A 13,403-nucleotide genomic window follows, 5' to 3' on the forward strand; every position below is an offset into this window, starting at 1 on the left:
CACCTGTAGGGCCTGTGCTACTATTTGGCAAATCTAGGGGTTTTCCTTGGATGCCATTGGTTTGGGGTTGCCTAAAACACTGAATAAATTATATAATGTCACTCATCCTGCTCTTTCATGTCAGTGTTATGCTGTGAGTGTGGCGCTTGGCTATGGTGTCATGGCCAAATGTCACATTTCCAGTCCCATGAATTAAGGATGCTGCCTCCACCTCCCGCCTGTTAAGGTGGGGCACAGCGAGAGAAAGGGCTTCCCACTTCTGACGTGTGGGAGGACACTACTTAGGGCTCCCCCAGGGATTGTGGCAGCCAAGAGCACCTGCATATGATGGAGGCAAAAAGGACTCAAACAGTTCAACAGAAAAAAGTCAGGTTCATTTGCAGCAATATATGTTTTGCAAGCTGCAGAATTCTTCTTTTTTATTGAGGATTTTATCCTTGGTTTACATGTATCCTCTGACAGCACAGACACAGCATTCATGCTGAGAATCAAGTGAGGGTTGTAAAGGAAAATTAGCTCCCCTACAGAGCACATTCAATTGAAAATATCTGAAGTTCTGTCAAAGTATTGAAACTTTTACATAAATCTATTTCTGAGTTTTACTAAGAATTATTTTTGTCTAGATTAACTTTTATATTATCTATTATATTTTTGCTATCAAACTATGAGGTATTAAGTTTAACTTATCCCCACAATTCAATGCAATGCTTTTATAACTTTGTTTATGATTTCTTGTACCAAAACTATGATGATACACGTTAGAATTTTGTATGTAGTCTATACCCTGGCTAATAGCAGAAACAACTGAAATATTAGTACTACAAATGCCACACTTAACACATCTCTGTCTGTATTTATGTATGTAAAAATAAATAAAGTATGTTTGAAAAAAAAAAACATTAAGAGAACTTCCATATTAAATAAATGATTTAATATTATACCCTTTTTATGCACGATATCTGGTTTGAGCTGTTAAAACATACTTGTCTCACCCGGAATGTCCAGGAGACTTCCGGGTAGGTATCTCCTGGGAGAGCAGACCAGTCTCCTGTCCACTTCCTAGTGAAGTGGGTGGTATGGGGGCATCCATGACGCGATTCATGTTGAATTGCATCATGGAGGCCCCATCCCACTCACTTAACTAGTCATTTGGCTCGGCCTCCAGAACCTAACTGAGTTGCATGGGTGGGTTGGGGGGAACCCCTATGCCCCTCCCTACACCCTCTTCACACCCTAGCACTCCACTTCCAGAAGGGATGATAAATGGTCAGCGTGTATGGTTAAAAATATGTTTAATGAGGGGATAGGGTGGTCTTTAATAGCAAAACACTGTTGCTATAATGTTGGCGGGAGGCTTAATCAGTTATCCACCATGGCAGTGGTTTACATTAATGGCTAACATGAATTATAGTAGAGCCAAGATAGTGCTTCAGTCCCTGTAATTACATAACAAAAACATAACACGCTAAAGAGTTGGATCTAGGACGGTGAGTCTTCAGAAAGCGAGCCTACAACCTTAGACTGCGGTTTGGATGAAGAAGCAGATGGTAACTCTGTTGCTGGGAATTTAATAGCTAACAGCAGTGAGAACAAATAGCATAGGAAACATATATGTCATAATATTATGTGTGATGGAAGTGTACTATGATTTTATGACTTCAGTTTTCTGTATTTTAATTGTCTGCCAACTTTCACATGAATTACTTCCCTGTGTTCTCTGTCTTTTTACACAGTGAGCTTCATATTCTCTTATATCTATTTTACTGATTTGTTGTTCCAATTAGATTATTGATATTTTCTCCTTGTTTTGCTATTATATCTTCACATAAATTAAAACAGTAAACTGTGGGTATGGTACTACATGTTCTAGTGTGGCTTTGTTGTGTTTAAGTCACATTTAATTTTCTAAATTGCAGATCTGCAAGGCCAGAATACTATAGGTCTCTGCACATAGTTCACACAGGTACTCTACCTCATTCAGCTGCACTGTTTGCCTAGAGATATTGCAGAAATGCCTGACATCATCACTCCTAAGTGTAATTGATGTCATGTCATGCAGTATATTCCCAAGCATTTACAATTCACTGGCAGAAGAGATTTAGAGGTGCTCTTGCAGCAATATGCTTTTGATACAGATAAGAGCATTTGTGCTACTTCTTCAACTGAAAGTAAACAAAGTGAGAACAGAATTACATTGAGAAAGTGCCAATCAGCCATATATTCTAAGAAATGCTAAACCTTACTGGGCAAATCTTTAAGTGCAGGAAAAAATATAAGCGACAAATGGTATTCCAGGTTTTTCTATTTTTATTATCACTGTGACAGAAAATTCATAAAATGATCAGTTACTTTATTTAAATGTATCGAGTTAGAATGATAACTTGTACATCAAGGGGTATATTTACTAAACTGCGGGTTTGAAAAAGTGGAGATGTTGCCTATAGCAACCAATCAGATTCTAGCTGTCATTTTGTAGAGTGCACTAAATAAATGACAGCTAGAATCTGATTGGTTGCTATAGACAACATCTCCACTTTTCCAAACCCGCAGTTTAGTAAATCTAGCCCCAAGTCTTTTCATTAGATCCAAAACTTAATGCCTCCTTTCAGAACACACCACCTTAGGCAAGCTTATCAAATTTCTAAACCCCCGCTTATAGCCAATTGCCAACCTTCTGCAAAATCCATGCAGAACTTACATATATTTACATATATTCTATTTCTATGTCCAAACAACCTACTGACCCCCAAAATAACATTGCTCTGACTAGATCATATAGCCTCACTTCTATATGCTATTTTTTTTTCCAATCTGGCTGGTCCTAAATGAAGTATGTGGCACTGAACCTCATGTACCAAACTCCTATTTTCTTATGGATTGCTTATGACGCTTAAGAGAAGGGCCTTTTTACCCCATTTGTCTGTTTGGTAATATCCAGTTTTATTACTGTGTTTGTACCCAATTGTAAAGTAATGTGGAGTATGTTGTGGCTCTATAGATAAATATTAGTGATAATGACAATTAATAATGACAATTAATTAGGATAATATGGCAGTGAGTTAATATTGTATATTTAAAGGACCTGTAGCACCTGTTTTCCAAACAACATAGCAGTTGAGTGCACTGCTGGCTTAAAGGTATCATTGGACTACAACTGAAACCATGATGAAGACCTCATTCAGACAGCGGCCATATTATTAAAGGGGGATTTCAAAAAGATCGGTAGCTCTAGCCACATCTATTTAAAGTAGATTAAATTAATAACATGCATGTTAACCATTATTTTTATATATTTTTAAGACTTCAAATATCTAAGTAATCAGTGGATATAAATGACTTTGACAGTCTGCAAAATGTTCTCTGATAATGTACCAGTGTAGTAGCCAACTGTTCAGAAGCACACAGTGCCATAGAAAAGTATTTGCTTTTTCCTGAGTTCCTCTATTATTGCATATTTGTCACCCTAAATGTTTTCAGATCTTTAGGCAAGATGTAATATTAGATAAAGGTGACCTAAATGAACAAATAACACTTTTTTGACACATTGCCCTCTTGTTAAACCTACTCAATTAGGACACACTTTCCTACTTTTTAAACCTCCTTTCCGGATCTGGGAGGGTGGCCTATTTCTCTGGGACACCGGAGAAATGTTTGAGTCTCCTGGACATACTGGGAGAATAGGCAAGAAAGTTTAAAGGTATAATTGGAGCCAGGCTTGATTACAGAAATCCTGCTCAACAGAAACCTCCCTTATTTTGACCCTTACCATCAAAGTCAAGTTGGCAGCACAAATAATCAGCAATCACAGTATGCCACGATCAAAGGAATTCCTGAAGAGATAAAAAAAATAAATAAGTTGTTGCTATCTATCAGTCTGGTAATGTTTACAAAGCCATTTATAAGGTTCTGGGACTCCATTGAACCACAATGAAAGTAAGATGTCTATAGACAATGCTGGAAAGCAATTTGTCCATTGTAATGTGCCCAAATTGTTCTTGCAAAATTTCTATAAATTTGTAAAAATATGTTTTAAGAAATAAGCTTGTTGTCTATTTTAGACAGCTCCCTCTTTTATAACTGCTTGCCCAGTTTAGTGACACTTTTTGAGTGAAGAACTTCCCACCAGAGTAGCACACCATTGAGGGGAGGTTTTTAAAATAAACTACTGTGTGAAGCAAGGGAGTGAATAACTAACATGAACGGTCATGTTTATTAGATGGTCTGAAATATGGAGCAATCCAAGGGATCACATGAACTTGAAGGCAGGCATCAAGGGAACTGGAGGATGGACAGTGTGTAAAAAAATGAAATAAACACCATATGCACTGTTTAGAGAATGTATTAAAAATACAAATGTTCTTCTTGGTAGTTATTGTTATAAGTAAAACTAGAATTATGAATAAATGCCTGTAGGTTTAAAAACCAAAGTAAGTTGCAGTTGATTTAATTAATTTACAATATCTATAAGATTTGTTTCTCTACCTTGCATATAATCCTTATTTGTCCTTATTCTGGATTCTTTTGACACATCTGGCCTGACAGACACACTGGTTAAGAACCATTCTACTACTGTATCCAAATGATTATATTGATATGTATGAACACCAGAATTTCTATACAAACAATATATTCACCAACAACTATATGGTGTGGTGGCGGTACATCAATGACATGTTCATTGTATTGAGGGTTTTCCTTCACTGTTAGCTTTGTTGAAAAGAACTTTCTTGACTCCCAATGGGATAGATTTATGTAAGAGCAACTGAACCTCGTTTATTAAATGATATAAGGACAAAAGTACAAAATCTAAAAGTTATTAGACGCCACCTTGAAGTTCCAGTATAAAAGCACTTGTCCTCTGGCTTTGTGTGTTTATATAATCAAAAAGCTTCTTGGTGATTTCTAATACCCTTGTAATTTACAGTAGGATTGCATTATTTCCCATGTAAAAATGGAACATATTTTCTTGGGCTAAATGTTGCTAACTGATGATCCCTGAAATATGATGGGAATACTTGATCATAAAGCATTAACTGCACCCTCTTCATGACATTTCAATGGTAGCAGGGTGAGGTTAAGCATGAATGGTTTCATTATTTGACTAAAGGTAAGGGCAGAATCAAAATCTTGCATTTACCCCTCGCAAATTTTATATCTTTGCCTGGACCTTTTTCCTATTTACTGTTATGTTACATACGTTCTATTTAGAGAATAGCTCCATAGCATAATGCAGAAAATTCAATTTATCATTCTGAAAATAAATATTTCCCAATGAAGACAATTTAAAGAAGCATTCCCAAACATTTGCTTGATATTTGAATCCTATTTAATGCTTTCTAACTCAAAATGATGACTTTTACAGACATCAAATTAGTAATGCATGTTTGTTCATCAACAAGGATGTATGTAGAACACAGATTGAAAGCAGAAACTCAACAATTAAATGAAGTGATTAATAAAAATCCAATGCATTTTAATGAAATGCTAACGAGCACACAAATATGTTTTCATTTTCAATTTCTACATTTATGACACCCTTAGTAATTCAGCTGCATTGGCTCACACACTGATACAGAAGCAGTAATTCAAGTATAAGGAACATTGACATACACATAAGTATGATAGAATTCAGTTTAGAAAATGAAACTACGTCTTAAGCTGTCCTTGCTTTATCCTTGCATCTATTTTATTGGCATACATTAGAACTGTATTCTGCAACAAGAATAACAAATTACCAATGTGCATCCAAGTTGTGTTTAATAAATGAACAGAATACTTAATGTTTGTGTATTTTTGAAAATATTAATATTGCCTATATCCAGTGCAACATAAAATTCCTGCACCAATCAGTTAATTTATTTGTATAATCTCCCTTAAAATTATGTGGTGATGTATTTTAATCGCACTCATTTTTTTGTATTAACAATTAAACTGCTTTTAGTGCATACAGTATGTAGCGTAGCTAAACAGCACTCTGAGGTTAAATTAATTTTCTTCTGTACTGACATTGAAACCCACACAACAGTGAGTGTCAGAATACAGGTGACACATCTCCAGGACCAATTAATGCAAGAAAGTTGAATTCAACTGGTTTAACCAGGAGATCACAGTCTGTATAAAACTGTAAGAATTTACATCCTCCCAGGAATACAATTATGATTGCTGTATAAAAGAAGGCAGAATTTCAATATTTTCAAGAGGTCACCACTTTATTATTATGAGTGCTTATTTAGTCTAAAAGATCCTGGTAGGATGTTCCTTTTTTTTGCAAGCACAGCTGATGATATCTCCTGTTCTGTGCTGACTTTGGACAATAGATGACTTGGATGGATCAACCTGCTTCTCAGGCTGTTGCAGATAACACAGGAGAAAGTTAACACAGTTGTAGAGTTATCCTTGTAATATGATCTGATTTTCTCCATAAAAAAAATGTATGGTTCTATTATATTACCTGTGAAAACAATTATACTGCCATTACTGCTTTAAGCGTTCAATAAAATGAGTTGTATTGCAGTGTTCATTAAAAAATGTAGGTTGTCAGAGTCTAATTAATACTTTATAGTAATAGTGGGCAACATGATTATAGCAATAGCGGCTACACCAGTATTGTGCTATATTATTCCCATTGATGTCAATGACCGATTCATTCCAAAGGCCCATTCATTTCAATGGAGATGCGCGTTACCTGTAGAAACCTTATAGAAGTTAATAGGCTGTTGAAATAAATGGGCCTTTGACATAAATGGAACTGCACAACATTACTATTTATTTTGTCCCCTCGTCAATAAATATTTAGTTAATCTCTATTGATATGTGATAAAAGCAGGGAGTCTCTGGGACTCTCTTCACTGCCAGCCAATCATATTGCATCTAAAGTGGGACACCGCTTGTGAATAGTTGAGCGGCTAAAGGGAGTCCTGTAACATTCAGTTTAGTCATACTTTGTCAGAGCCATTTACATTGTATAATTTTTTTTTTAATTTTCTGAAATCTTCTTTCCAAGACGAATAGTTTACCAATGATTATAACAAGAAGATTTTTCTGTATATTTCAAAAAGATTACTTCTCTTTGATTAAAAATTTAAGAAGAATATTTACCCTGGAATTACAAGAAGAACAATAATTTCCTGTGGATTAGAAGAATATGAATTTCCTTCAATTTCAATTTAAGATCTCACTTGGATTGCAAACTGAAAAGAATTCCTGTGGATTACAAGAGGAATGCCATATTTAGAGTTTTAATATTTTAATATAATGGATCAGGGAACCATTATACAGGGATCACTGAGGTGGTTAAATTGCAACTCCAGGGATCCCAACATTTGTCATTACCCCGGTCCCCACAGCTCAGGGGCCCCAGGAAGAGCCCCAGTGTTTTTCAGTAAGGGGTTAGTAGTCGCTAGGAGGGGACATGCTTTTTTCCGCAAAAAGCCCCCCATAAGGGCTTCAGATCTGTGCTGACCAATCTGGATTTAATTCATACTGTGAAAGGGAGTGTCAATATTAATAATTGGAACCAACCCAGGCTGTCTTTTCTAGAGCTTGTTTTCACTCTAGCAGGGACACCCAATGCGCAATACGCAATCCATAGCATTTAATATCAGGTATCAAACTCAATTTTTCAATAGACTAAAAACTTGCAAGCGGACTTACATCTTTGTCTGTTTAGTAATAACAAGTCTTGTTTAATTACTGTGCGCAATATATATAAATATTAACATTTATTATAATAATATGACTGATTAGACAAGCTGGCTAGAAGACATCACCATCCAATCATGGACTAATGCTACATATACTGAAATGAATGTACCCCAGTAATTATGTAACATCAGAATGACCAGGAAGAGGGGAAATTACTGTGACGCAATGGCTACCTGTTATTTACCCTTGCTCTGTGAGGTCCTTAGCAGGGTGCAATTTTACAGTTCCAGGCCCTTAATTTAGTTTGCTAATCATGGTGTGACTTTGTGTTTTCTCATATGTTCATGTTGCCGGTCAGCATATATTTTGCTGTTTTAATCATAGTTGCCTACTGTTATACATTCTGCCCACTTCTCTTGTAAAGTGAGTGGGGGCGGGGCTTCATGACACAATTCAAAATAGTGTCATCCTGGTATTGTGCTGCAATTAGCGGCATTGAGCAGTGGTGGGCGGGGCTTAGCAATGCGATTCCCTCAGCCACGTCTACTGCACTCTGCATCAGGATCTCCCCTTCGGGATCTCCCTGGGTGGAGATCTAAAATGTTGGCAAGTATGATTTTAATATGTTAGGTAAGAGCCGAACAGCCAATGATATTAAGCCAATGATATTAAGATAAAATTCACTGATTACTGAACTATTTATGGAATTGGCAATCCAGTGAATCCATGTTGTGAGGCTGTCTTGAGAAGGATGAAACTAGTTATGCCACAAACAAATACCATAAAAAATAAAATTCCAATTCTCAAATTTACTAAGCTGCACTGAGTCCCAGGATCTAGGCACTTATATTGGGTGCCTTTTGGGTAACCTGTAAGCTGCATCTTCTACCAAAAAATGATAAATTACAAGGATATAATTCGCAGCAACTTTTACTGCCGCTTTTATCAAACAATTTACTTTACGTAATAAAGTATTGGTAAAAGTATACCTGCTGCTATAGTAGAGGTCATCGCTATTTATAAGATAACATTCAGTAAAAGAAGACTTCAAATGTACTGGAAATATTTGTGATTAATGTTTGTGTGATTATATAACCTCCAGGAAGTCATTTTCTCACCTGGAAGACGTACAGATAAAGATGAAATATAATAAATAAATCCTAATCACAGCATGCTGTATAGCCTTTCATATCTTTCCCTTTTGTACACAGTGAAACTGAACAATGAGATACGGTGGCAGATCAATATATAAATACCTCCCACATCTACAAGGAAGTGACACAATCCTCCAGCCGGTGGGCTTTAAGTGTAGTTATCTTTTCCGCCACTTACAGCAATTTCTTGTCAGCTAGAATCACGTTTTCTATGCTTTTCTCCATCTATGAACTTCTAAATTTCCGGTCCATTTAGTCATAGAAGTAGTTTGAAAATTGTACAAGGTAAATGCATCATAATTTTCTTCATTAGGATTTCAGCTGCTGACATAAATGATAGAGAAAAAAAAATTGTTGTCTGTATGTCTGCTTGTAGTGCAGGTCATTCATTTTATAACATCTAATTATATTATTTTCTGGATTGCTGTTAAATAATAGAGCCTTTGCCTTCTGTGTAAAGCAATTTTTGCATGTTGACACTGTCATATAAAACAGTCTTAGCTTTTCTGTAAGCGTGTAAGTAAAAAATAAGAAACTAGCAATCCAGAAAATAATATAATAAGAAACTAGAATGAAAACAGTTTTAGTGAATCTAGCCATCATTTTTAGCTTTGTTTTGTTTGGGGAAAATGTGATTGTATCTATAGAATCACTGTTGGTCCATACAAGTGCTGTGGGATTTTTGTGTTATTATAATTGTTATTTTAGGGGAGGTGGGGATGGGTTGTGTAGACAGGTCTGGGGCGACATGGTAAGCCCAGTAAGTGCAGCAACAGTATGCCACACCTCTGGGGCCGCGCCAATGCTGAATTTTTCCCCTGGCACAGGTGGGTCAGCAGAGTGCTGTTCCACCTTCTGAGACCCCTGCTTGGAAGAGCGGGCTTCACGGCACGTGCCTCCACCCAGGTACATATAATACAACTTTTACATTACATCTTCCTTATATAGAACTACATTATATTTGCCTTATACAGAACTAGAAGCACATGCTCAGTAATGCTGAATGGGAACCCCCAGACTGGCTCAGCTGCCATGATGGCGCAATAATGGTAAATTAAGCAATTATAAGTGGCTTGGCAGCGATAAGTAATTGCAGTGATTACATATTGCACTTTTCACAACAATAATGGGAAGATTGATAAATAAAAGCCTTAATGCTGCAGTCTAAAATATCTCAATCAAATGGATGTTTTTTACATGTTTCTATGATGGCATTCAGGTATTTGTTTCCTCACTTAATTGCTCCTACATTTGCCCTTTATTAGTTCTGATTTGTAATTTTAAAGAGGTGAATTCCCTTTTTTCAATAAAATAAACGAACATTTAATAAAATGAGTTTTGTGCAATACAGAGTTGGCTATAGGTTCAGTCTCTGTCGTCTTATATATGTTAAAGCATGAACCAGACATGAAAGATCTGCTACACTACCTGAGCTCTGCGCATCTGAATAACTGTCTAATTTGGCCACACACATATGTGTCTGACTCACATTTGCATGTTTGTGTGGTTGGCATGACTGCACATCAGAGCCTAATTATGACACATGCTGAGAGGACATTAAAGGCTATAGGGCTAAAAGAAGTGTAAGAACTGTGTTTCTGTGCGTTTCTGCCAATTAAGTCCTCCTGCACACAGTTAGATAGTGGCTGTTTACAGTGACAGTTAACCACATTTCATTCAGATAATTTTCAGATATTACAATGGTTTTTGGCAATATCAGATGTGGCCAGTATTCAGCCAGTGGGAATATATGCAGTTCAAGTGTGAAGCTGGCGTACATCATCCGAAATCTTGCTTAAACTTGTGTTCTGCATGGGCAGGGAGTGATCTTGTGATCCCTCCCTGTCACAGCCTCAAGCTCTCCGGACGGCACATGCGCAGTTGCATGAAGAACTGAAAGTACACTGAAGAGGAGGAGATCCAGAGACAGCGCGACCGAAGAGGCAGTAGTGAGTATGGTTTTTTTTTAACACAGAAACAGCAGATTTTCGGAACTGCTGTTCCTGTGATCCATTTTTCATAAATTTGAGAAATACATCAGTCCTTATCCATGCGATAAGGATTGATAAGTATTTCTAATTTTTCCCGATACATGATAAATGTGCCCCTATATTTTCACAGTTTTACTTGGTGTCCTAATGCTGTTTGGGCTTTCACCATCCAACTACAATAACTTTGGATGAAAAGAAGAAAATAGTACTGTATCACTGTGGAGAAGAGATAGCTTGGTAGCCACATTCCCTGAGGAAATCAGAAACACGAAACGTGTAGGGTTGGTTTCAGGGACTACTTTCGCTAGGAGACTGCACTTCTTCCTAGTGAACCCAGCGATAACAACGATTTTCTATCGCAGCTTATTGCAGCAATAGTTAATTTGTTACTGTTGCAATTTATCAATAATATTTTTCCAAGGCAGCTGATCGATACTCAGCTGGAGTGGTAAGGCTACACCGGGCTAGTCTCGGTAAATGTATGCATGTGTGACCTGGCTATTCGATTTGCACATGTGCAATGGAACTGAAAGCCCAGATTTGGGCTTACAGGTCCACTAAATGACAACAAAAAATATAGATAAAAAAAATCTAAAAAATAAAAACTATTGCATAGTTGCATTGCAGTCTGTATAGCATACCCCAATTGTCCTGTTTTTGCACAATAGTCCTAAACTCCCACCTTTAAAAGTGCCTAATGATTTGTGGACATTTTCATGACAAAATGGGGGTGTGGTTTAATGATCTATCTTATCCTCTTTTTTTTTATCTTGGAATGTTGAGACATGCAGCATGCCTCTAAGCAAATGAATTGCAATGTAAGCAGACAGCGTATTTATTTTCTATGTGGTCAGTTTCTTTTTTTTTTTTTAATAAAGTATTTATTAACGGTCAAATAGAATACACAATGCAATACAAATGCATGTTATATCGCACAACATACAATGAGTAAATTAAATAAAGGCAGAGAGCCCTCCTCACATTGAAGAGAGAACAGGTCAGATTCAAATAAACCTATGTGGTCAGTTTCTATAGTTGTCAACATTTTAAAATGTTTGCCTTGGACACGTTTCGATTGAGCTAGTGCATTTACAGAAGTAGCACACAATACTGTCTCAATAAAATAAATAAATGTTAACTTCTAAAGTCAAGAATTGATGATAAGAATTGCATCTAATATGCAGTGAAATAAGAATTGTATTGAGCAGATGGTCAATTCTAAGAAACAGGGATATTATCAAGGGAAAATTGTTGTCCTGAGGCTGACCCTGGAAACCAGTGACAGCCTGCAACTATGCAATATCCGATGACGGATCTAACACACATACAGAAAGAAGGATGGCTGGTACATACATGGACTGTGAGAAAACACAAAGAACGTGGTATATGCATTTTCATAAAGATAAGAATGTGAAAAAATACTGGTAGTTCTGTTCAAAAGTAATATGATTTGACTATCCAATGAAAAAGGTGATAAAGTGAGTCTAGCCCTAGGTTCTAAACATAGGCATTTTTACGTTCCATTGCTTTACTTTTCCGCTCTGACATTTTAATTCTTGCAGGGTAGAAGCAAAAATACAAATTTATTACAAAGTAGACACAAACCTTTCATAACGTTCCAGCGGACTCAGGTAAAGCTGGAGGCTACATTTGTTCCATTTCATATCATTTCCAACAAGTCTGGTACAGTTAATAGATTTTCTCATATATACTTTACATCATAAGTAACTAAACATAGCTGAACAACATGTTTATTTTATGAACATGCAAAGGTATTCAACAAGATAACGGTTTGTTTGCCATTAGCTATGCTAAAGAGCATGGGGATGAGTGCAGCAATATAGATTTAATTAAAGCATTATATCATAAAGGATTGTTGTAGTATTAATATAAGATGCTTGTGTATTATAGGTTTCACTGTAATGTACAAGATTCCAAATCACGTGTACAAGACAAACACAGGATGTTCCACACAGTTATCCTTGCAGGAAAAAGCTACTGAACACAGTAAGTAGAAAAGTCTGCAAGTTGCTTGTTTACAAACACTACAGTGAACCTAATACAGTATTTTATTTCTCAAAATTTATCATCAAATTATTTATAAAATTCTAAAGGAAATGAAATCTACATGATTGACAGCAGCAATCAACTGTTGAAATTATCTGTCTCTCCATTACTTTTCCGTTATCAAATACTATTATGCTTTTACTGCATTAACACAAACTATTATGTCTTTATGAAGACTGTCACTATACCTGCCAATCAGCTCATGTATAAAATTGTACTATTTTTGCCATTTGTTGATTTTTTTTATTTACTGCTAGTACAAAATTTTAAGAGGCTTATGCTAATAACATACTTGAATTATTATGAAAATATTGGAGTTTAGATTTTTAAATTAGTGAGTCTTAAAACATTTTTAAGGTGATTTTTCTCTTGGTGACCTGCACTGGTCTTTAACAGCCTGGGGGCCTCGTTAAAATGTGAGAAGACTTAAATTCTATTTCTCCCATTGTTAAATAGACCACATAGGGCCTGATTCATTAAGGCACGCAAAAGCCAGTAGACATTTAAAATAAAAAAAAGTTGTTTAAAAAAAATTAAATATATATTT

At 36.1% G+C, this 13,403-nt stretch overlaps 1 long non-coding RNA gene across 4 annotated transcripts in view; it reads left to right on the top strand.

Moving 5' to 3' along the window:
* Positions 1–13,403, top strand: part of LOC142157787 (uncharacterized) — a 235,601-nt gene that overhangs the window by 133,886 nt on the left and 88,312 nt on the right. For all 4 annotated transcript variants that reach the window (XR_012692632.1, XR_012692633.1, XR_012692634.1 and 1 more), the window contains one exon: positions 12,701–12,796. This is a non-coding gene — a long non-coding RNA (uncharacterized LOC142157787). The remainder of the gene's footprint in view (positions 1–12,700; positions 12,797–13,403) is intronic.

Source organism: Mixophyes fleayi, chromosome 5, assembly GCF_038048845.1.
Source record: "Mixophyes fleayi isolate aMixFle1 chromosome 5, aMixFle1.hap1, whole genome shotgun sequence".
NCBI lineage: Eukaryota > Metazoa > Chordata > Amphibia > Anura > Limnodynastidae > Mixophyes > Mixophyes fleayi.